This window comes from Globicephala melas, chromosome 9 (assembly GCF_963455315.2).
Source record: "Globicephala melas chromosome 9, mGloMel1.2, whole genome shotgun sequence".
Lineage (NCBI taxonomy): Eukaryota > Metazoa > Chordata > Mammalia > Artiodactyla > Delphinidae > Globicephala > Globicephala melas.
The window spans coordinates 67,176,901-67,203,166 of NC_083322.1; the positions used below are offsets into that span (position 1 = coordinate 67,176,901).

The 26,266-nt window shown below is 38.3% G+C and overlaps 1 protein-coding gene across 16 annotated transcripts in view; it reads right to left on the minus strand.

The window, feature by feature from the left end:
• The window catches only part of DGKB (diacylglycerol kinase beta), a 901,775-nt gene that overhangs the window by 682,994 nt on the left and 192,515 nt on the right, over nt 1-26,266 (minus strand). For 12 of the 16 annotated variants that reach the window (XR_009565105.1, XM_030857157.2, XM_060304689.1 and 9 more), the window contains exon 1: nt 23,002-23,297. The exons of 2 other annotated variants lie outside the window; for them this stretch is intronic. The gene's annotated coding sequence lies outside the window, so the exon portion shown is untranslated. Of the gene's footprint in view, nt 1-22,958; nt 23,298-23,523; nt 23,639-26,266 lie in introns of those variants that run through there. 2 more of the 16 variants (XM_060304681.1, XM_060304682.1) reach the window with 2 other exon arrangements.

The following is a 26,266-nucleotide window of genomic DNA, read 5'->3' on the forward strand; positions in this document are numbered from 1 at the left end:
CCCTTGAATCGGCAGGCGGACTCTCAACCACTGCGCCACCAGGGAAGCCCTCATTTCCAGTTTTATACTATAATAGATAATGCTGCAATAAAAAATCCCTGCAATATTTTATATCCAAGTATCTTTACTGAATAAAAAATAATGGAGCTGTTGGGCCAAAAATGATGAGAAATTTGAATTTTAATAAGTTATGGCAAAATGATTTCCAAATTCTCCCCAGTATTTACAGAATTGCTGATAACTTGCTCATAAGAGAGCAATTTCACTACACCCTTGTCAATACTGGATGTATTGAAATGTTGTTAAATTTCTCCAATCTAATGGGTGAATTCTGGACTATATTACTGTTGTTGGTAGTTGTATGGTCATCATTTTGTTTCTGTGACAACAATTGAGATTGGGTATCTTTTCACAGGCTTAGATATCAGAATCACATTTATAAATTGATTGTTCTTATCCTGTTGAATCATTTTTATGGCTCTGTAACTTTTTTAAAATTGGTTTTTGTACAACATTGAATATTAGCGAATTTAACACTTTCCTCATTTTATGAATAAAATGTATTTTCTCCCAACAAATCATTCATTTTTAAAATTTTAATTGATACTTTTTTCATAAAGGTGTTTTAAATTTCTATATAATAAAACTGTCAAAATAACATTTTGCATGTTCCTTGAGAAAATATTAGGAGTTAAGAGTGTACACGGAACTATTAAATCATACACTTGTGTCTACATTTGGAAACAGGTAAAAGGATTACTAGGTGTCATTTCAGTATAGTGGCTAGGTGTTGTATACCAGACACACCCTAACTGGAGATTTTCTGACTTTCTAGGGTTGTGTACCTTTGTTCAACTTCCTATTTACTATTGATCAGGATATGCTACAACTACATAAGAGTTAACTTGCAGAACTGACTGAAACGCTGATGACCCTTCTTTAAGAAAATTTTAAATGGTTTCTGTCCAAGAGAAATGCAAATGACTTCTAGACCAAAACTCAACTGTTACTATTTATTTTCTTGAATGACTTTAACCACATTTGTATCATTTCTTAAATTCATTTCTTCATTCCTTTAAGTGACGAACTCTGTAAACCTCACATCGTCTAATTCTCTTTTGAATTAGTCCGGGCATTTTACAAATTTGTTCATTAATTGATGATGAATAAAATCTTTGGAATGTGGTCATTTTGTATTTTTATGAAAGTCATATTTTTAACAGAAGTTTCCTAAGCAAGAAATTTTGGTGGTCTCAAATAGAGTGATGAAAATAAAGAGTAGTGGATTTTGCAGGTTAAAAATAAATAAATATGAATATATTTGAGTATAAGGGAGAAAGAGGAATGAAGGGTGAGAGAGAGAGAGAGAGAGAAAGAATGAGAGTGAATAAGTGATGGAAGGCAGTCCACAAGAAGGGGAGAGTGTTTGACAGAGCACAGACTAAGACCTGAGATTCCACAGGAGGACCAAATCTTCCTCTCTCACACTAGCAGAAAGAAGGAGGGGTGGGGATGGAATCATGTTATAATTTGGTAGGCAGTGTTGAAATTCCTGTTTTAATGTTTGAATTTCTGTTGTATGTTTCTACATGAAATATGAGTCATGACGATCTGAGAGTTGGATGAAAAGTAACGGTTGAAATTTTAAGAAGAATGGAAAGGTTGTCATTTTTAAGCATATAAAAACAAGCTTTCCAGAAAAAAAATTAATAGGATTATTAGAGTGAATTACTTAGTGTATAGATATATATATATATATTTTGATATCCTTATTTATTTAACTAATACTACATTGTCGTACAAAAGACAAAAGGCTCAGGGTGGTCAAAATTACAAAGACATTGAAATTATTATCTAGAGGTGAAGAAAGACAAGTGTTGCGACCAGCAGGCCAAGAGGTGACAAAATGAGGTGAGCCAGGTGGCCATGGAGAAGCCACGCCCTCCCTAAGGGATAACTGCTCCTCTCCAGTAGGTCACTGCTTCAAGAAGGGAGTACACACACCCAGGATATCCAAATCTGCTTTCCCAAAGGATGACAGACACGCAGATTTCCTGGTTTATACATATCAGAAACTCAGTGTTTTAGGAACTTCAGGTTTGAATCTCTGAGGTTAGAAGTCAGGCAAGTGCTCTTCCTTGAAGAGTGGGGATGACCAGGAGGGGACACCTGGGGGACTGCTGGGAACTTTCTGTTTCTTGATCTGGGTTGGTTACATGGGTGTGTGCAGCTTGTGAGTATTTCATGGAGCCATACACTTAAGATTTGTGCCTCTCCTCTCAGATAAAAAGGTAAAAAGAGAAAAGCTATACATATATATGTGTGTGTGTGTGTGTGTGTATGTGTATATGTGTATATATATATATATACACACACAATTTGTTTGCAATGTATTAAATTTATCCTCTCCAATTACGAAGGCTTGATGAAGCTGGGAGCTATGTATGCCTTTTTGCTCCCCTTTAGTACCTATCACAGTGCTAATATTTGATTAGATGATTACTAATGACTGCTGGTAAACAATACATAACTAGAATATACAATATATAGATGTAAGAAACATTAATAAATTCAAATTTTCTAGTTTCTCTGAATAAATATTTAAGATGGAAGAATACACACACACAGATAGAGATGTTAGAGACAGATATGAGAGTGACAGAGATGGAAAGAGAGACAGAGGTACAGGCAGAGATAGAGATAATCTGCCGGGTTTTTCTTAGGAGTCTGTACTCAAAGATTTGGGGTTTCATATTAACCACTGTGACCATTTGTACTTTTGAACAAACTGGAGAATCACTTTTTGGAGACCTCGTATTAGAAGAGGTGACCTGAACCTAGACGCGCAGGCTCAGCGGCCATGGCTCACGGGCCCAGCCGCTCCGCGGCATGTGGGATCTTCCCGGACCGGGGCACGAACCCGTGTCCCCTGCATCGGCAGGCGGACTCTCAACCACTGCGCCACCAGGGAAGCCCGAGATTATTTTTTAATATAATTACTTATTTCTCTTATATCATGGTATCTATTCTTGAAACAGAAAGAAGCAGAACCATTTAACTAGCAAGTCTTCCTCTCAGCACAGCAGTACTGCAGGGAAAAAAAAAAGTTCATCTTTGAATAATCATAGATTCCAGATTATTCTTTATGCCCAGGCAGCCCATAAATTATAAATAAAATGGACATAAAGCCATGTCAGGCTGACCTTCTCCTTTACCTTAGAAAGTTCTCACACAGGTTTTTAAAAGGTCTGTACTTATCCTGGTCTGCTTCCCAAACATGGAGATAAATACGTTCCCTGACAGCCTGACTTTTTCTAAGGCAGCACTCAATGTATCACTCTCCTAGAGCACATTTTCCAAAACCTGACAGAAACATCCCTGAAACCTTCAGAGGGGAAAAATAAACCCTCATCTCAGGCTGTGCAAATTACCACCAAGTATAGCCATGAATAAAATAGGAATCAATCCTGATTCATGTTTTTGGAACATCCTAAAAAACGGCAGCTCAGGCTCCAAAGGCCAGTGCTCAGCAGAACTTAGACCACAGGAAATTAGGCAGGAAACAGAAAAGATGTTAAATATTCTTTTCTTATGACACTTTTTTCTTTTTTTCAAGAAGCCAATTATTGGAGATCTCTGAGTGGAACAGTATTAAGCTTGATGCTTGGCTACTTCTCCTAAGGCTGCTTCCTTCAAATTATGTATAACTGAGGGGAAAAACACCCCCAAATCTCCAGACTGATGACCTGGAACACAAAAGCAGGGCCACTGTTGCCAGAAGGGCTTAGTTAAATGTACTCAGTTCCTGAGAGCACAGGAAAACACATTAGCAATGATTGGTTTAGAAGACTGGTGACTTGAAAGCTCCTATCCTTAAGGAAAAAGATCTGGGACAGGTAACTTTATGTTTCTTGATGGGGAGTAGAGCCAAAACCAGTCTGTGTGAGAAGGAAAAGAGAGAATATGTACAGGTGGCTGAAGGAATTGCCCACTTACGTTGTAGTCATTTGTTCACAAATATTGGAAGCACTATGGATACTCTACAAATAAATTTTCTATGTTCAAGGACCATTGTGTTGTTAATATAAGAAAGCAACATGCAGGACTACAGACAAGGAGCTGATAAGATATATGTCGAAGTACACAAAAATGTGGCGGAACAGAACCTGGGATTGGGGAGGGGGAAGGGCTGAGTAAGAAAGGAATGTTTACTACAGAGAGAGATTAGAACTGGTCCTTGAAGAGATGAAAGAATTGAGACAGGAGGAAACCCTCTGGTGGGGGAGGAGTCTTCAAAAAGAAGAAGGAGAATGCATTCTAAGGGGAAGCATGCGAGAAGGCTAACGTGGCACCTAACAGAAACAAAAGGTGTGCTCTGAAGCGGTTAAACGTGCCTCTGTACATACAGGGGGCATAGCGGGAGGCTCACAGAATCATCACAGAAGCTGTATTAACTGATTGCCAGCTTTGTGCCAGGGGCCGTGCTAACAGAATTTCATGAATTTTGACTTTAAAACAACCACGTAAATGAGTTGCTTTTATTAACCCCATTTGTAAATAGAAAATTGTAACTAAACAACTCAACCCAAATCACACAACTGGTAAGTGCTAAAGTCAGAATTTAAACCAGGCAGTTCCTAAGGACTGTCTTATACAGTGTGGCAGGTTAAGGAGTACCAACAGATTTTATTTTTTTTTAGCCTGAATGCCATCCCAAGGTGAACGTACAGCTTATTTAGAAGGAAAAGGGGAGACACTGAACTATTTTGAGCAAGGACACGAGAAAATCAGAATCTTATACAGAAAAATTGATACTGAGGATTTAAAAAGAAGTATAAAGCAAGGAATGGATTGAACGTGAAGAGACCACATAGCAGGTTAAGAGTACAGGTGAGTGAAATTTAAGAGTCTGAAATTGCCTGGTAGGGGGAAAAATGGAAAAGAAGGAAGAAATGTGAGATACAAGACGGGAAAGTTCAAGAGATGGAACTGAGTCAGCTGATATGGAAGCTGAGAGGGTACTAGGAAGAGGGGACACTTCAGTATGACTGAGTCTGGGATCACAGGAAGGAGAAAGCTGGGAGAATGAAAATAAACTCAGTTTTAATAATATTCTTGAGGAGTCAGTGGGATAATAGACAGAAAATCCTAGTAGGCAGATGAAAATGGCCCACAAAAATAACAGCAAACCCATGGAACCCTGCTCCAATTTTCTCTCAACTGGTGCCAAGGCACTGCCTCTCTATGACAAATGACAGAAGCTTAGAGGTCATTTTGGACTTCTCCACCTCGTTTCCTCATGTACTCATATCCTGATTGTCATAAGCACTATTCACTTCATAAATGTCAGATTTATCTTTCTCTCCACTTACACTGTTACTGCTGTAATCTAGGCTAAAATAATCACTAATCTTTATTACCACAATGGCTTGCTAATGGGCTACTCAACGTCCATCTGGTCAACCTGCAATTCATCCTATACACACTACAGCTAGAGTAACCTCATCAAAACAGATAATGTGGTCCACGTATCTACACCTCCCTTAAATCATCAGTTATGTCCAGCACTCTAAGGTTAAAGACAAAACAGCCTTGTACCATCTGTCTCCTCTTTAAACCCATACATACCCACTCCAAACTACCTGGACTTCTTTCAGCCCTCAAGTTTGCCATACAATACAGCCTTCTTATATGCTTTTCTACTCTTGCCTTATTATCTAGTTAATACCTTCAGACCTCACTTTATTATCGCTTCATAAAACCTTTCAAACCCTCTTGACTAGCTCAAACAATACTGTTATATTTGGACCACTCATTTCATGTGCAATTTCCGACTTATTTGTACTGGGGTTTAATTTGTCTTCTCTGTACTTTAACACCAACCACTCACATTTTGATCTGCTTCAATCTGACTTTTGCTCCATCACTTCCCTGAAACTGCTCTTTGCAAAGTCAACCAAGACCTCTCTTCTCCCATCCTGTAGTCAATCTGCAGCCATCTCACTGGTCTTCTCAGTAGCAACTGACACATTTCAATAGCCTCTTCTTATTGAAACACTTTCTTATGTGGCATCCTGGAAAGTACATTCTCCTGGCTTTCTCCTGCTGCCGCTTCTCACTTACCTTTGCAGATTCCTCCACCTCTTCTCTACCCCATGAAATGCTGGTTTACCCCAAGCCTCAGCATTGCACTTTCTCTACCTACATTCAATCTCTAAGTGACCTCTCTTGGTTCCAGGTCTATAAACGAAGTTCACTTTTTTTTTTTTTAAATTGAGGTAACACTGATTTATAACATTATATAAGTTTCATGTGTACAACACTAGATTTCTATTTCTGTGTACCTGTACCATGATCGTGACCAACAATTTAGTTTCCACCCATCACGGTTGATCCCCTTTACCCATTTCTCCCTCCCTTCCAATCCTCCCCCTTTGGTAACCAGTACACTCTGTTCTCTCTGTCTCTGTTTTTGTTCAGTTTGGTTTGTTCATTTATTTTGTTGACACTGACATTTTTGTCTCCAACAACTTCCCTTAATTTCAGCCTTGTTTATCCAACTGCCTCCTTAATAGCACCTATTGGGTATATTAAAAACATTTCAACAAACTATTATATACAAATAGATAAACAACAAGGTCCTACTGTATAGCACAGGGAACTATATTCAATATCCTGTGATACATAACGGAAAAGGTCATGAAAAAGAATATATACACACACACACACACACACACACACACACACACACACACACATATATACACATATATATATATAACTGAATCACTTTGCTGTACACCTGAAACTAACACAACATTGTGAATCAACTATACTTCAATTAAAAAAAAATTTCAAATGTAATATGTACACAGAAGAATGAGACATTTTAAAAATAAATATAAAATAGTACGTTATTTAAATTAGCACCCATTCTCTATCACTTTCCACTTGCCCTGACTTACCTTTCTTCATGATACTCATATATAAAATTATATTATATATTTAATTTTTACTTTCTCTCTCCTCCAAGAAAATGTAAGTTTTTGAATGGACTATTTTTACACTGCATTTCTGATGCCTAGAATAGAAACTAGCACCAAGCAGGTGCTCAAGTATATTTATTAAACTAAATAATAGATCATTAATATCAATCCCTCTCACTAAACTATAAAGTCACTGGCAACAGAAATTATTTATGTGTTTGAATAGCATTGTTTTCTGAGTGCCTGGCAAATAATGGTCAATAAATGCTTTTTGACTGTTTGAATAAATAGAAATACTATCATAGTACTGCAGTCTTACCCATGACAAAGAAGGATAGAGTTGCAACAGTGAGTGCAGCTATCAAAAATGGCAAATGCTGAAGAGGCTGAAGATGACAAGAAATTATAAAAGGTAAATGCACCTGATAATTCAGAAATTACTAATAAATTTTAAGGCCAACTGTAGTATAAGTGCATATTGACAGCAATTATGATTGTCTAAGGTATTAGTGGGACGTACAGAGGCAGAAGACCCCAGGGTAAGAATTCTATAGTAGATATTATTCTTAACACCTGGGTCTCCTTCACTGTCCCTGCCAGTGTTGATATTTCCTGCACCATTAAATCAACTGGGACTCTAATGCCTCTTTTCCCCACACTTAACCAGTCCTCTATCCCAATGGCATTTTAAATCTGAAAGAACTGACCATCTTCATTTTTATCTTTGCGTGAATAAAGAACCATGCATCTGAAAGTTAGGAATTAGGTCATTGCTTAGAATGCAGAACGCTGCTATAAAGTTAAGTTTCAAAGTTGGCTGCATGTAGGTAGTGTTTGAGCCCTCTTATTTAAATACTGAAATTAGGAAGTATAAGTAAATAAGAGCAGGTAACTGTCTACTGGCTTGTCAGAATTTTTTTAAACTTAATGATTTCTATAACATTTAACAAGACTATATAGCTTGCACTCTAGGGGGTATGATATGGATAAAGAGGAACACCATGGAACAGCAAGCGCCAGGAAGTGCTGACGTTATACAGGAAGTGTCAAGGAATCTATGTCTAGCTCAGTGAAGATCTTTTGTATCACTGACTCTTATCTGGTCGAAAGAAAAAAAATCTGGTTCAGATTCTAGCATTGGCAAGAATTAGCACCACGACTCAGCTACATTTGGCTTTCACTTCTATTTACAATTACACTAGCAAATAATCCTTGCAGAGAATAAACACAGGATTAAGAATGCAGGTAAGTAAATGCTCCCTGAGGCTTTGTGTTATTCCACACAAGGGCAGTCAAAGTTCAATACTACCAGAACGCCGTGCAGAGGGCGGAATCCTCCCAGTTAACACAGTGCAGGACCTGGGATTTTGGTCTTTTATCACCATCTAGGTAGGGGGCCCATGTCAGCACTAAAATGCCAGCCCTCTTCGTTTTAGTGGCATTCTTGCTGCACCACAGATAGATACTTCTATCTTCTCTTTCTGGTGCTTCATCAGGCCAACCAAAGGTAAAGTTCAGCAGGTCTGGCTCTAGCCTACCACAAACCCCACTTGGAAAATCGCCTCCAGCCCCAAAATAGATGGGAGAGGAAAGGAAGCTCATCTCACAAATCGGTACTCAGTTTAAGAAACAGAATTGCATATTAGCTAACAGGCAATGAACACTCCTTGGGTAGTAACAGACCACCACCATTTTGCTCAGTGTATAAGAAAGAACAAGTCTTCAGAGGCATCAATGGATAGTTTGTAATTAATCCCTTGGCAATATAAAGTGGAAAGTGAAAGAAAAAGACTCTTAAAATAAGAAAATAAAATCCCACCCCCAACCGACAAAAACAAAAACGGTGGAACGAGCAGAATCTGGACAAGTAAGACAGAGGGAACCTTGACCTCTACGACCTCTACCACCTTCAGCTCAGGCCTAACAAGGAATTCATTTTTCAAAACTGAAAATTAGTTTTCCACTTTTTTTTCCTGTTTGGCCTAGAATAAATATTATACAGAAATACATTAACCTCTTTCAGTGATGTATAAACCCAATAAAAAAGAGAAAAAAAATCTAGCATATGCGTTAACGATGTATCAGCTTACGAGAATTTACCTAATCCTAAAATCTAATAGTTTCCCAGGTTGAAAGGCTTCTCTTTCCACACAGTTTTCACTTCCTTGTAAAGTTACACTTTTTCAAATCCCACAAATAAAATTAATGAGGGCACATACTATATTATGTTCTAAGCAAAATGACTAACTGTACTTTTTTTAGGTCACAGCTAACTTTATTTATTTATATTGCTTAGGTAAAAGTACACAGAAGAGAAATACTAGAAATTCAACAGTTTTTTCAGGGACAACCTCAGTCTATGATTTCTGAAGCTACACGTAAGTGAAAAATCCACACTTGCAAAGTAGACTAGTGTACTGCTATGAATAAATCCACTTAAAGTTAAAGTTGACATGAATACTGTTTCCCCCAAAAAATGCCTTCATGTATCTTCTTAGTTGATATCTGCTTCTACGGAAAGAATGGAGGGTGGACAGGGTTATGGGAAAGCAAGAATCTGAACAAGTGACCACTCACTCATAAATTGTGCCTAGAAATCACAATGAAAGCTTTCTATAAGAATTTTCCCACATTTCTTATAATAAGTATTTGATGTGGCTAAGAAAAATATTTTCTTTCTGTCATTGGCACATCATCATTTAAATGAGGCTCTGAGAAAGTGACTAAGCACCGGGGAAAACAGACTAGGTTATTTTCTATTCTCTCCACATATGTGACCTCTTAGCTTTCTGTTTACTTCCTATAAGCCCTCAAAGTCTCCGTGCTTGTTCTTGTCAAATACTAAAAACAACCCTGATCCTTTTCCTTCTTTATATGCAGTTTCACAACTGAATGCCAATAATCAATCCACAGAATGTGTCAAAAATAAAACAAATGCCTAAATCTAACATAAGCTGCTAAACTTGGAGAAATAAAGCTCTAATGACTACACTTGGTCAAATTAAAAATAATCTCATTCTCTCACAACAGAATCACGTGATTATTATCTCCAGAATGAGCAAACATATTTATTATTATTATGTATCAAGGGGAAAACATATGCTGAAGCACAGACAGTTGTTCAGAATTAGTAAGAACCATACTGAAAAAAGGCAGAGAGGAGGTAAGAAAGAGTAGCTTTCAGAGAATCAAGAATAAAAACACTGACCCAGAGAGATGCTTTACAAGTTAACTCATTGTCCCTACTCAAAAAAGAGGCATTTTCAAAGTTCACTTATTTATTCAGTGGTTTTTTTTAGGTACCTGTTTTGTACCAGCTACTGTTCTAAGCCCTGAGAAAATAAAGAACTCAAGACACAAAGGAACACAAGCAAGGTGAGAAAGGAACACTGACAGGGTATTTTAAGCAGCTTAATGTCAAAGGAACACTGGATTGGAAGAGGATAGAGTGGCAATAGACATTACTGAAGAGATAAAGAGGGGCCGTGTCATGGAGCTTTGTCTAAAAGCAAGGGTACAGAGAAGGTGGGTGGCAATGGGAGAGAGGGTTGAAGTAATTGTGGATATTAATATTTCTTACATTAAAACCAAATTTAATTAAAATATTTAAATGCCAATACAAAAAAATGTAAATGACACAAAGAGGAAAAGGTTACAGATACTCAAGCACTTCTTTTCTTAAGGAAATATAAAGTACATGTGTGGCAGGGCTTTATGCGAAGGCTGCTGTGGAGAATGGCAAGGGAAATTAAACATGGGAACTCAGAATTACCAAGGCCAGACTAAGATGGGAGATCACAAATTTATGATGACACTAGCTTTCATGGTTTTGTGATTTTCAATAGCATTCAATACCCCAAGTGAAAAAGCAAAGCCAGAATGCTCAATCGAGAAAAGGTAAGGGAAGAAAAGAATACAAAGGAATAAAGACTTGGGCAAAAGAGTTATTTAAGTTGTATACTAGGTCTTGCCTGGATAGTACAGCAAGGGTGAATGAGAAAAGAATCACTAGAAGAAAACAAGGTAGTTCAAGGTACTGGAGACTGGTGGGAGGTAGAGAGAATGAGGTGATGATTGTTTCATGATTCATCATTTCAAAGATGATAAGTTTCAGGTAATATCATTCCATATCAGGAATGGAGTCACTGTCCAGTGGTTAACACGGAATAGAGTGAAATGTCTAAGAAGGTAAGGTGGTTAAGGAATTTCTGTACGGTATTAATTGACTTGTCAACCTATATACTTTAATCAATCATAATCAAGACAGGGGATATAAAGAAAAAGTGTCATCCAGATTTCTAAATTTGAAAGAGTAATAAAGAAGATGACAGATGATACTAAAGAGGGTAGGTGATGATGATATATTGATAAAAGGCAAAGCAAATAAAACAATGTATCTTGTATAAACTGTTTTCTTATGACATATCCTGAACTGCTAAAGGGAGTCACACATTGAGGTAAATTTTTATCATTGTAAATTCATAACTCAAATAGCCCCCCAATATTATCCAGATTCTAGTAGATGTCTCTGGTCAGTAAATCCTCCAACCCTGTCCAAAAACTTCAAACTTTCTCCACTTTGTACAAATTCTATAAAGCAAATTTAAATTCCAGAAATATCCTCAATTTAGCACTACAAAACACGCACACGTATTCAGATTGTTCTTTTTCTCCTTCCTTTCCTCTTTCTTTACAGAGAGTGTTACTCCTGGTCAAAGTCAACTCATATCCCTTATGTCTTTAAACCAATTTAATTCCACATTCTGTAGTACCCATCAAACATTCCCTTTTAGCTTCTATATTTTTAATTATCTCAACTTCTCATACATATTTAAACATGCTCAAAAAGCTCCCACTTTATGAGACAAAAAGTTCCCTCAAAATTCTATTATTCTCCAGAACCAGCTCTATCTTTTTTCAAAAGCTTCATAGACAGATTTTTTGAATGGGTCACTCTCTCCATTTCCTGAGCTCCTACTCAATCCTTAAAACATTTTCATTGGGGTTTCACCCCAATCACATCATTAGCTAAGATCAGCAATGATCTCTCTGTGTTCAAATCCAAGGATTTTTTTTTTTTCATTCCTCATCTTAATTAACCTCTCAGCAATATCTGGCAGTGATGATTAATTTGTCTTTCTTATGGGAGGTTTTTCTCTGGTCTTTGATATACCACAAATCTGTTATTGTTTTCCTCCTCTGTGACAATTCATTTTCCTCCTTCACAATCCCATCTACTCTAATACACTCTGAAATACTAGAATTCATCAAGATTCATTCCTAAAATTATCTTCTTTCTCATTCTACATTATTTTTCACAGATTCTTATCTATTCCAAAGGAATGGATTATCATCTGTATCACAAAATTTATACATCTCTTTCCCTGTTTGCTGCCCTCATCTCTTTATTCATGTAGCCAACTGTTCACCCAAGAGTTATGCTGGATGAATGAAAGGAGTACTGGTTTCCACAAGAGGGTAAAAGAATAATGCTTTCTAAATATATCTTTGTAAATGCTTTTATTGTCCTTTATTTTGATAAATTCCAAATTTCCCTCAAGATCCAACTCAAATTCTAAATTATCCGTGATTAATTTTTGTCTCTTATTTCCTCATCTCCTATAGCAATCTTACATGTAATCCTCTGCACCTACTTTTACTGCTGCACGTAGCCCATTGTGTTATAACTTCTATATCTATGTGTCTTCCTTCAATGCCCATTTCAGGAGTTACTTAATGTTAGGGCCACATTCTATTTATAATTTTCTTCCCAGAACTTACTAATCTGAGGTATGCTAGATGCTTGAAATTTTTTAAATGAATAACTGAACGCCAACAACGAACAACAAATTGTGTTCTGGGGTTTTCAAAGATAATAGATGCTCCCAGAAGGAGAGATTCTATAATTAAATAAGGTCAGGGAAGTTTGTACTAAATCCCACTCCTAGGGAGTCTAACACACACTTGCATCTGAAGAACTATAAGAAGTCCTTAATATAGAAAACTATTTAACTTTAATGTTTACATAAAGAAAGATTTCTTCCCCTTTTCTTCTTTTAAAACACATATTAGTATTCCTCAAACATTTTTTCCTTATGTCTTGCGATAGTTTGGATTTTAACTTATTAGGATCAGCAAAACAGATGTTAAAGAACCAGAGGGAAAAAAAAAAAAAAGAACCAGAGGGTATGGTACATCCTCTTTACCCAGCATGCTCCTCAATGGTAAGACACAGGTGCTAATTCCTTCAATATAGCTCTGACTCATCTTTTATTTATTTATTTATTTTTAAATTTTATTTTATTATTTTTTTGGCTGAGTTGGGTCTTCGTTGCTGCTCGCGAGCTTTCTCTAGTTGTGGTGAGCGGGGGCTACCCTTCATTGCAGTGCACAGGCTTCTCATTGCAGTGGCTTCCCTTGTTGCAGAGCACAGGCTCTAGGCATGAGGGCTTCAGTAGTTGTAGCATGCGGGCTCAGTAGTTGTGGCTCGCAGGCTCTAGAGCGCAGGCTCAGTAGTTGTGGCGCACGGGCTTAGTTGCTCCGCGGCATGTGGGATCTTCCTTCTTATTGTTTTCTTTTTTTTCCAAAGTTATTAATTTCAAGAATTTAACCATATAAAATAGAAAAATTATTACAGCCACACTGAAACCATTATTTTATATATTTTTTGAAACTGCTCTTATAAAAATAATATTGTTACCTAAAAACCAAATGTGCCACCAGGCACTTATACAGGTAGCTTGAATGACAGAAGCACTAAGAGCTCCAAGACACAATCCCCACTTGAAGCTCAAACAACTTACCACTTTACCCCCACAAAATATTGTCTAATACAGTTTGGATAGAGTACATTTAAAACCAAGGACCCGAAACAAAACAACAGTCCTCCTCTGAATGACTTTTCTGCTATGCTTTCTTCAATGTGTGACAAGGAAGGAACCTCTACTTGCCAAACAGAAAGTTCTGACATATGGTGTGGCAGATAACATTATATAACAGTAAAGAACCCATCCTGGTAATCAGAACTCTTATTAAGAACAACAGGATAGCAAAGTGACTCATCAGCTTGTGTGCTCTTTCCCGATTCTAGTAATTTGGGACAAGTGTGGGGAAGTTACAGTTGTTTATGTGCAGCCCAAAATGACAGGCAAGAGGAGTTACTAAGCAACATTAAGTACTTGCATTTTTCTAATCTTTTAAAGCTGCCACAAGCTGAATAGTCCTGTAACATAAAGGTAAAGGGAAAAGCAATGTGGGAGTCATGTTTTTGACTGAATGAAAATGTTTTGCTCAATAATTCTGAAATTCTGATTCACCATGAGTTCATCTTTTTTGGTTTTAAGGATTACTTCAAGGGTATAATCCCCTTCTACTCACTGTCAACACCAGAAACCTGCTCTATAATGAATAAAAGCATGGCTGGGGGGAGTAGTTCCTATGAGTCTTGAAACCAGTCTGTCCTCCAGTAAACAGGACCTTTGTTCTCTATTTCAGCTTTTTGTTTCTTTCATAGCACTTACTACTACAACAACAACAACAAATCATGTTCTTGCTTCCTTGTTTAGTGTGTTTGCTTCTGTGTTTTTCTCTTTCACTGATGTGCGTTCAGTATTGTAGGAACTTGCCTGTTATTTCACTCTTCCTTCCCTGAGCCTGGCACCATGCCTGACAATAACACTAGCCCATCCATGACTGAGGGATGAAACAGAATACAGTGTCATGGTGTTAGTAGTTCTGTTTCTTAAGGTGATGCTTTTAATAACTATGCCTATTGAACCTTAAATTTCCCAGAAGTAGCTGAGGGTTGCTTGCAATGTCTAAAACACACACTAGGAGAGGCAGGCAAGTGAGAATTCTCCAGCTCTTATTTCTTTTCATTAAGGAATCAGCAAAGGGATTCCTTGGTCGAAAGCTCAGGAAGAACATTTCCTTACATCCTCTGTCTCAGCAAAACAAGTTGCTGAATAAACTACAAACTCATCTTTTGTGCTTGAAGTCTGTTTTCAGGGCAAGGATCCTGCAATGCTTCTCCACAGCACCTCTGTTTCTTCCTCCTTTCCAGTTCATATAATTCAAAAGGAGCTGACCTAGGTAGTAATAAATGTCCTCACAGAAGAGGTCACATTTTCCCAGTCTGCTTGGGTACAAACAGCAGAGTAGTCAATATAGATGAAAACAGAAGATCATTTCGTACCTTAAATAAATGATAGCTGTGACCAAATTTTAAGAAGAGGAAGAAAACTAAAACCCTAATAAGAGGTTTTTCATTTAAGAGGAGGGGAATTAAAATTTCTCAAGGTTGATTGTGTGCCAGCCACTCTCCTGAGGGGTGTTTTCATGTGTTATCTAATTATTCTCTGTTAACTGTTATCATTCTTTTGTAATTCAATAAAACCCTTTTGGGCAAAAGAGTAAGTAAAGAAGACACTATATAGAGGGTGTTTATTGTAACATTTAATAGATTTTATGAGTCATATTTTTATTAATATAAAACTAAAACGAAAACTACTTATAGATTTAGATTTCATTTAGAACATTTTCTCTGCTACTGATACTTCCTTCTTTACCTGAGGCAATATCCCAAATTAACAGGAAACCATAAATAGCTAATGGGACTTCCCTGGTGGCACACTGGTTAAGAATCCACCTGCCAATGCAGGGGACACAGGTTCAATCCCTGGTCCAGGAAGATCCCACATGCTGTGGAGCAACTAAGCCCGTGTGTCCCAACTACTGACCCTGCGCTCTAGAGCCCGCGAGCCACAACTACTGAGTCCACATGCCGCAAGTACTGAAGCCCGCGTGCCTAGAGCTGGTGCTCCGCAACAAAGAAAATCCACCTTAATGAGGAGCCCACGCACGGCAAGGAAGAGTAGCCCCCGCTCGCCGTAACTAGAGAAGGCCCACGCGCAGCAACGAAGACCCAATGCAGCCATAAATAAATAAATAAATAAAATTTTAAAATAAATAAATAGCTAATACTTTTGCTTATTTATTATGTCCCTTCTGTTCTCAGCCCCTTACATGATTAAATCATGTAATTCTACGAAATGGGTATCATCTTCCTTTCTCCCTACTTTTCAAAGAGAAATCTAAAGCATGGGATTTAAGTAAAACTTGCTCAAGGTCATACAAGTAGTAAAGATTTGAGGCCAGGCAATCTGAACACAAAAAATAAGTTTAAGCTCTATATCACAGTGTCTAAGAATGGAATGATGAAATTCAAACGAGCATCTTTGCATACTGAGAAATTATACACGGAGTCAATTTCTCCACACCTTCATCATGAATCATCAAAACACGGTACAAGGGCTTCCCTGGTGGCGCAGTGGTTGAGGATCTGCCTGCCAATGCAGGGGACATGGGTTCAAGCCCTGGTCTGGGAAGATCCCACATGCCGCGGAGCAACTAGGCCCGTGAGCCACAACTGCTGAGCCTGCGCCTCTAGAGCCTGGGCTCCGCAACAAGAGAGGCCGTGACAGTGAGAGGCCCGCGCACCGCGATGAAGAGCGGCCCCCACTCGCCGCAACTAGAGAAAGCCCTCGCACAGAAACAAAGACCCAACACAGCCAAAAATAAATAAATAAATAAAGTAATTTTTTAAAAAAATTAAAAAAAAAAAAACACATGATACAAGCTGAGATTCTTTAAATGTAATTGTACTTACATTACAAAAGAAGGCCTAGCTACCTCACTGGGGTAACCTCATCCTGAGATTAGTCTGTTGATGGAATTTCAAAGAGATTTTAAATAGCTACCACACTTTTCCTTCCATCTGTCCTTTTCCTAGTTATAATTTCATATTTCATAACTAATTCACGTGGACTGGAAAGAGACTAACATAGAATTATTTGACCTAAGATGACACCTTTAATAAAGATATTGTATTTTGGAAAACCTTACATGACGTCTATCCAGTCGCATTGTTATAATACTTGAATACTTACTGAAAGAAATTTACAAAGTCATTAATAAGTAAAACCCAAATTATCCCATAAACGGAAAAAGGTTCTTTTGGGGGAGGGGAAATGGGGATTGATTTTTCCCACCATTTCTTCATTTTTCTCTAGTGGTAGTCAAGTTTCTAATGTCTGCTCACTGATATGACTCAATATTTTTCAGCTATGACTGAATCAAACTCTCAGGACTTTTCCTCAAAAGAAATAAGAGTTCAGGAAACAATTTACAAAAAGCACTGTTTCACAACTTTATTGTCCCACAGAGCAAAACATCTTTAATGAACAATTTATGCTAATATTCGTTTTTCCCCCTTAAAGATACATTGGTCCAGAAATTAGATATCACTAAAAGTTTCAATATTATGATTTGGAAATAAGTATGCCATCTGTCATATTCTAAAACGTTATCTCCTATACTCTAGATATGCAATACCAGAGAGGGTGACAAATGTCTTTTGAGTAATTTTATACTAATTATGAGTTCAATGTATTAAAATATACTATGTGGCTCAGACCTTTTAACTTGCATTTGAAAGACCATTCTCTAGTCTTTTTGGGGGGTAAAGCCTGTGAAAGTAGAACTCCTTATTTCTTCAGAGAATTGAATTAGAGCTTTGAATTGTTTATAAAAGAAGTGTTTATTGAACTCTAATAATGTATTAGACACTAGGCTCAGCACTGAAGTCCCAGAGATAAAAAAATATTTTGTTTCCTTCCTCAGTGTAGATAAGATTATTTCAACCTTCTGTGGCATATTCAATTTTAAAGTCAAGCACACAGTTCAGTGGAACCACAGAGAAGGACAGTTGGGCCAGTGGTAGAATACAAATAGAATTCAAGAAGGTCATGATGCTAGAGCAGAAGCTTAAGGGATACAGATGCATCATCAGGTAAAGCCTAACAGACTGAGGGCAGAGGGATCTGGGTGTCCAGAAAGAAGTTATAGAGACAGAGATAGGTGTAAGCAGAGACAAAAGAGGTGAACAAATAGCTTGCACCGTAGCTTATTTCCAAATCACATAACAAGCCAGTGATAGTTAAGAGGAGACTTGGAGCCTTTTGGTTAAAAGCATGGGCTCTAGGGCCAGACTGCCTGGTTCATGTCCCACCTCAATTCTAATTTCTAACTGTGGGTGGTAAGTCCTTTAACCCTCGTACGCCTCAGTTTTCTCTCTTATAAAATGGAAATAATGATGATAATAGGATTATCACATACGAGTGTTTTCAAGATTATATGCCCAAGATGCTTATACAAGCAACTGGCATGTAGTAAGCACACAATAAAGTTACTATCATTATTTTTAAACTATGAGGGCAAGAGAGCCAAAGCACCACATTCAAAAACCAACCCTTGAAACTAACTACTTCTAACCTCGACCTGCAGTGTCACAAATGACAAGAGAAAAGAGAAAGAATCAGGCTGACAATGTGAATGTATTTGCAAAGCCCCATCACCATCCAGATCTATGACAATAATAGCTCAGTAGCATCAACTTTCCTTATGGAGCATGTACAAAAGTATAAATATATTTTGATTTTGAAGATGAGAGCTTTTGTGCTCCTTGATCTGTAGTGATTGGCTTATTGCCAATATGAAATAACTGAGTCAAGGACACTGTTTCAAATTTACAATGCAATACAGACTCCCTGCTAAAAGGCAAATTCTTCATTTCCAACTGTTGACTCAGATAATACTTGAAAAAGAATTTCATCTGTTTAAATTTAGCATGCTGAGAAAGACCAATCTTAAAATATTGTTTGGCTTATGCCCATAACATTTTCATTTTATTCCTTGTTAGTATTTGTCTTCTGTGATAAGACGACAAATGACAGTATTCACGCTATTCTCCTTAACACTCGAATTTTACCTAAATGAACTATTTTGTTTTTATCCTCACCACTTAAAGATGGCCTTTCATTTCCTGGCAAATTTTCAGAAAGTGATTATGCAAGAACCAGTAATATTTCCAAGCACTGCTTTACCTCTTCAGTCATCATCTGGCCTTTCTCCCTACTTTCCTTTGAATCATCATTTTTCCTCTTAAACACACACATACACATACACATACACATACACACACACACACACACACACACACACACACAAAGGAGATTATCTGAAAACAAGCTAATCTAATTTTTATAATCAGACCTATGTAAGGAGATATTCTGAGTCTCTGCTTCATGTGTGTTTTTAAAAATCTCCACCCCACACATAGCCCGAAGAGGCTGTTTCCTAGAGTCCCTTGGAACACAGAATCTGGACAAGTTCTCGTCCCAGCCTCCCGCCATGCGATCTCTTTATTTTACTCCCACAATAACTCCATCATCTTTCGTCCCAGCAAAGATGCCCCAGCTTTACTGCCAAGGTTCACGAAGCCACAGCAGAACACTGAAATTGTAATTGCAAAGTATGCCACGTTTGGATCTAGAGTCAATTTAGGCTCCTATGTAGGTAGATCCAATCTTGGGTGTCAGTACAGCTGGGAGTTCTCTCCTGACTGATACAATTTTTCAAGCACTCTCAACCCACGCCATCCGCCAAACAATAGGCTCATTCCACTTGATCCATGGTAGAGTACCATCTTAATAAAACAATGTGGCAAAGTCACTAAGAGTTAGAGCTAGTCACACTTGGGGGCTAATCCTAGCCCACCATTTACTAAATATGCTGTTTTAGGTAATTTGCTTGTTCCCTCTGGGGTTGAATTTCTTATAAATGGGAGAGCATGCCATCTCCCTCCTGTAGCTTTTATCCCATAAATGAGAAAACATATTTAAAGTGCTTAACCTTGGGAGGGGCAAGACAGGGGAAGATACAAACTACTACGTTTAAAATAAATAAAATACAAGGATGTAATATACAGTCCAGGGAGTATAGCCAGTATTTTATAACTTTAAATGGAATGTAATCATAGGAATATTGAACCACTATGTTGTACACCTGAAACTAATATTGTAAATGAACTACATTTCAATTAAAAAACAAAGTGCTTAACCTAGGGCCTGGCATTTGTGCACTCACAGTAACTAGGAACTAGTCATGCATTGTGTGGTGAGAAAATCATACATGCAAATAATCCAAGGAGTTATCAAGGAGTTGCAGTGGTAACCAGTCAATACCTAAGGGTGGGGACTTCCCTGGTGGCGCAGTGGTTAAGAATCTGCCTGCCAACAGAGGGGACACAGGTTCGAGCCCTGGTCCAGGAAGAACCCACAGGCCATGGAGCAACTAAACCTGTGCGCCCCAACTACTGAGCCTGTGCTCTAGAGCCCGCGAGCCACAACTACTGAGCCCACGTAGCCCAACTACTGAAGCCCGCACACCTAGAGCCCGTGCTCTGCAACAAAGAGTAGCCACCGCTCACTGCAACTAGAGAAAGCCCGTGCACAGCAACGAAGACCCAACACAGCCAAAAATAAATAAATAAATAGATAGATAGATAGATAGATAAAATACCTAAGGGTGAACAGGTGTATGGGATTCTTACTTGAGGTCATATTTTAGGTTGGTGTTTTACAAGAGAAAGAAAATGCCATAGATAGGAGAGGGGCAATAGGAAGACGTTTCTTCAATAGTTTATCTAGAGCTTCCTGCAGACAGATGCTTCTAAGCTAAAGGTATTACTCTTTTTTTTTTTTTTTTGCGGTACGCGGGCCTCTCACTGTTGTGGCCTCTCCCATTGCGGAGCACAGGCTCCGGACGCGCAGGCTCAGCGGCCACGGCTCACGGGCCCAGCTGCTCCGCGGCATGTGGGATCTTCCCGGACCGGGGCACGAACCCACGTTCCCTGCATCAGGAGGCGGACTTTCAACCACTGCGCCACCAGGGAAGCCCAAGGTATTACTCTTAAGAGAAGAATGCAAGAGTATCAAGCATACATAAGCACAGTTCTGTTCCAGTTCTGTTCCTGTAGCCAGGAAAATAAGCATCCAGGAAATGATATTCTTAAAATGTCATTTCAAGCTTATGTATCAACATCACAGTCATGATTAGTAGGCAGAATTAGACGGAGGGACCAGCTGATCTTTGTCTGGCTTGTCTGGCCACAAGTCTTCCTTCTTTCAAGTGTGCAAGGAAAAGCATGAGTCACAGGATACTCGTCTAGTTCAGACACTGTTCCAGCAAAACTTACCAATGTTTTAAACTTTAAAATAATTACTTATTTCAAAAATGGTTTTGGAAATCTTCTCCTCAGATATAACATGAGGTTTGTTTACCAGCAGGACAACCAAAATATGAAGCCAAGGTATTCCCGAAACTCAATGCCACCTACCTAAGTTTCTATCTTTAAAGAAATTCTGACAAACTCCTATCCAACCTAAATTCTTATCAATTCCAATCAGGCTCTCAGCCTGATTTTTCTTCTCTTTAGCTAAATTCTTAAGGTTCAGGTAGTGATTTATTCTAGAGTAGCAGGGAACTGCTTGCAAACTCACTCCAAACATGTTCTTTTAGTCTTTGTATAGATGTTTCCTTTTCTTTTTTTTTTGTTTGTTTTTTTGCTAAAAATTTTAACCACCATCATGCATGCACTATCATAACAAATATATCCCCTGGATTACATTTGACTTGGTGATTTACTAAGTCATACGGACAGTTTTTTGCACCAAGAAATTATGCATGTGTGGAATGGGTTACCTTTAAAAAGTTGGATATTTCAATAATAACACAAATATATCTGGAGATCTCCAAGATGAGTAGGCAAAGTAATTCATATTATATTCAGAATATGTTTTTAATAAAATAATCAAGATTAGGTGGGTTAGAAAAAGATTAACACAACTGAAAACTGAAATAATTGGAGGAGACTGACCTTTAGTTTCCTCTTTTCTAATTATGGAGAATTTCAGATTACTTTGCATTTCACAATAGTTGTTTCCTAAGTTTTGACACCCTTTTAACCTATAGAATTTATGGAAGTACACATGAAAGTGTTCAGCTAAAAATCCTGGACTCTGTTTTAGATAATCTCTGTTTTTCCATTAATGTTTCTTGGAGAAAACTATAGTAATATAGTATTTTCTTCAGTGATCCTGTGGCTAAGTCTAGTATTTTTGTGACATATTCTTTCTGCTTAAGTGATTCCCGTTTTTTTCTCCATTATAAAAATCTAGTCAGTGTAAAAGAGGACCTGGTTAGAATTACCCCAACGTTTTCAGATTAATTATTTCTAGTTTCCTTCCTGAAAAAGACCTTTAGTATTCTGCCTGCATTCACATTCATTTGGTCATTTGCTTTACAATGGGCTGGCCTTTGCTGACCTGTTTTTACCTCCTTTTAAAAGTTGGTTATCTGCAATTTGAGCCACCAGTAGAAGTCATTTTTAAAAAAGTTTTTTAAGCCTCACTTTTTGCCAGTGAACACCATGCAGCTTGTTTCTAAGTATAAAGCCATCTATGTAAAAAAACACCACTTAGAAATCACAAGGAAGGCACCATTTAGCAAGTGGAGGAGATGATTGCAGTAGTAAGAAACTGGGGGAATCCTGCACCCACTAAAGAGTACTTGAGTGTTTATCATAACATCAGTCTCGCCTCGACTGTTGCCTAGCAATTATCTAAAGACCTACTTCACATTTTATTTTAATTTAATGAAGTAAATCAAAGACTTTTGTTTTGTTTGATTGCTTCTTTACAGGTTAGGAACAAGTCTGGAATGAAACTTAATTAACTGGGCATTTGAAGATCTAAGCCAACCTGTTTACAAATTTTCTGTTGAAAATGCAAGCTGCTATCTGTTAGTAACTTTCAGAAGCCCACTCTTGTAATTAAATCTAGAATGCATGTACCAGTTTTGTTGCCAAAAATCACCAAGAACAGGGTGCTTCTTGCAGACCTAACCAACAAGCGGTCTCTGTCTGCCAATAACTGAGAGTAACTCGACTATACCGTAACTAGGACAGGAGTCAAGGAGACAAACCGATTTAATATCTCATGGAGAATTCAAAGCTCTGCTTTTCTAACTTTCCTCACCATTTCTTGTCAGCTTCCCTGCCCCCGCACTACATACCCAGAAGCCACTCAAACTGCCAACCGTGTCGAGTTGAACTTACTGCAGTGTGATGCAGGCGAAGGCTAGGCACATCTCTGAAGCCAGAGCAACTGCTTTTCTGGAGAGGAACTGGGACTAGCCAGCTAGCAGGATCCTTTCCAATTCACACGCTCCGCTCAGTCAGGAGTCCCCCTCACGGCTCGGCTTCCCCAGAGGAGTGGAGCTTCAAGAACTCTGCTCACAGCACCTCCTCCTCCTTACTTCCACCCCCTTCCAGAACACACAGCCCATTCTAACTAGTGTCTGAGAGATGGAAATCGATTTCCAGTCAACCACAAGGGCTGCCTGCAATCCCCCGGTTCCTGACAATTTGCAACTCAAAAACAGCGGAGGCTGAAAGATGTAGGTTTCCGGAGCCTGAAAGTCAGCTTTGGCAGTCCCCTTCCCCACCCCTCACTCCTCCCACTTCCCCCCTCCTCTATCGCGGCCACCTCCAGTCTCCCACTCAAGCTAGGTATCAAGAATGATTATTTTATTATCCAAACCAACAAGCATCAGGAGGAATTTGTCAGAGATGAAATACCTGTTGTCCATGACTAATGCTCTTCTCTCCTGTCTTTGAGTCCTTGACTGATATCAAGATGCGCTGATATTGGAAATCTGTGCGTGTGTGTGTGTGTGTGTGTGTGTGTGTGTGTGTGTATGTGTGTGTCGACGAGGCAATCCGCCATGCAGCGGCTGCAAGCAACAGCCCTGCCTATCTCTGGCTGCCGCTTCTACAGCTGCTATTGCTACTATTGCTGTTGGAACTCAGGGGAAATGAGACAGGGAGACAGTGCTTTACAGCTATTTAACTGCTGGACCAGTTATAAGACATGGGAGGAGACTGTGCAGGTGTGACTAGCTGTTGTTGAAACATTGAGCTTGATTCACGGCAATTAGTACCATTCAGGATACAATTCCCCTCCAACAGGAAACCTGATACCTGTCTCCCCTCTCCCTTCTACTAACTATAGTCCTTGATGGGTCATTTTGCATCAAACACCTGCCTAACCCACTTCTAGCAACTGTAGAAGCTGCACACTCTATTTCTATATTAGAACTTGGTAACCTGGGAACAGGTGATTCGGGGATGGATGAGGATGAAGAAGGAAAAGTATGGGGGAGAGTAAGTGAATATTAAAAGAGCTGTATGTATGTCTAACCAATTAGGGCACAGATAAAAATGCAAATTTTGAGCTCTGTGTGTAAAATAATGCATTGGGGTAACAAAAAGGCAAGTCCGTAAATAACGATGCCTGTTTTACAAAATGTGTGCAAAGCCAGCTAGTTATTCAGGAGCGTGTTTAACAGCTTAACTGCAGAGGATCTTGATACAAACGTGCCTTGGTAGCTCTCAGCTCCCCTGTGTTACATCTAGTGTGATTTCCATGTGTTAATATCACCGTCAGCTACAAATTCTGGTGAAATCTACTGGTTACCACTGCCTATGAACACTCCCTTTCTTCTTATTGGTTGCTCATTCTCTGCCCTGTTATATCTCCAGATTATTCTCACATAAGGTGGTATTCAGAACTTACAAATTAAAGACGTTCTCCAAACCCCCAGAGACAAGAATACTTCTTAATGACTAACGTGATTTGCTTTAACAACAGTTTGTCTTCATGTTCTTGTTTCTGTAATAGATCAGGAGACTACAAACAATCCCTCCTAAATAAACACACACACACACACACACACACACACACACACCACTTAATTGAATAGTACTATTAATCCACTTTCAGCATTCAATTTTCTGAGCTAAAAATAAACTTAATTCCTTTTGATTTTATTAGTAATGAACACCTTTAAGTATTTCTGCCTTGCTCTGAGCAATTTTCGTATTTGCCATACATTCTTCCAGTTGTTAGGAACTGTATAGTCAGGATTAAACTGAACAGGTGTTAATGCAGAAAAAAGAAAGACCCTGGAAACAGAGAACCCAGAAGAAGGAAAGGAACCCAAAAGGATTAGATAATACATCTTTTCCTGATCTGTTTACCTTAGAAAATCACTGCCTTTAGCTAAACAAAGGCCAGTTAACATGCAAAGCATTTCTCAATTATCCAATAAATATCAATTGACCAAAACCAACCTATTTACAATTGTAACAGAAAAATGTTTTCTTTTAAAAATCATGCAATACAGTAAATTGAGAGTATCCAGAACTTTTTTTTTTTTTTTTTTGCGGTACGCGGGCCTCTCACTGCTGCGGCCTCTCCCGCTGCGGAGCACAGGCCCCGGACGCGCAGGCCCAGCGGCCATGATTCACGGGCCTAGACGCTCCGCGTTATGTGGGATCCTCCCGGACCGGGGCACGAACCCGCGTCCCCCGCATCGGCAGGCGGACTCTCAACCACTGCGCCACCAGGGAAGCCCTCCAGAACTTTTTAAATGTCAAAATCCTAATGAAAAATGATGTCAAATAGCCTCATATTTTTGCCTCAACTTTTGTCTATTAAATATTATACAACATACAATCGATATTAAAAATATGAAGAATAACTTCACATTTTCATACTTATATATAACGGGATGTAAGAAAGTAGGCAAAAGTAGTGTACACTAGAGACACATTTGACACAGAGGCTAACTTTATCCATAGGTGATGTGATGTGAAGGATTATCCTGCCCTTCGAATTCCATAGTTTGGTATTTTGGCTTTACTTTTTTTGGCTTTACTTTTACTCTTATTTTAAAATTCAAATATATTTAGGAAGAACAGTTACAATTTAAACATTCTTGAGAGAGAGAATTTATTAGTTACCTTTATTACAGACAAGCAGGAAACTAAACATCCAGGTTAGGTAGAGAAGGAAAAACCAGGAAGTACTGAAATAATTGGTCAAGAGCATTTCACACCAGTTTGACTAGTTTTTAAAACACTGTTTATAACATTATTGAGATTTAAAGAAGAAACAGCTTTCTTAACAAAACTATCACACAGTCCCTGAGGTTTGGTAACGGAAGAAGAAAATCTTCAGCTGGGGATTAATGGCTGACCCTTAATCTCTGACTCCTGCCATTCAGGATTTTCCATTTTGTAGGAAAACTTATAAATCACTGCTTTATAACCCCATTCTCATTGCTCTAAGGTGCCTAAATTTTCAGAAACTTCATAAGGATCATTGTATAATTAATCAATCTAAAAAAAATAGTGATAGAAAAATGAACTTGCTCTGTAAATTCCCATTAGTCAACAAAATCCACAATTTATGGGACTATAGAAAGAAATAATTTCTTAATTTTCAACTAAATATCTTTTATCATAGAAACATGTATTC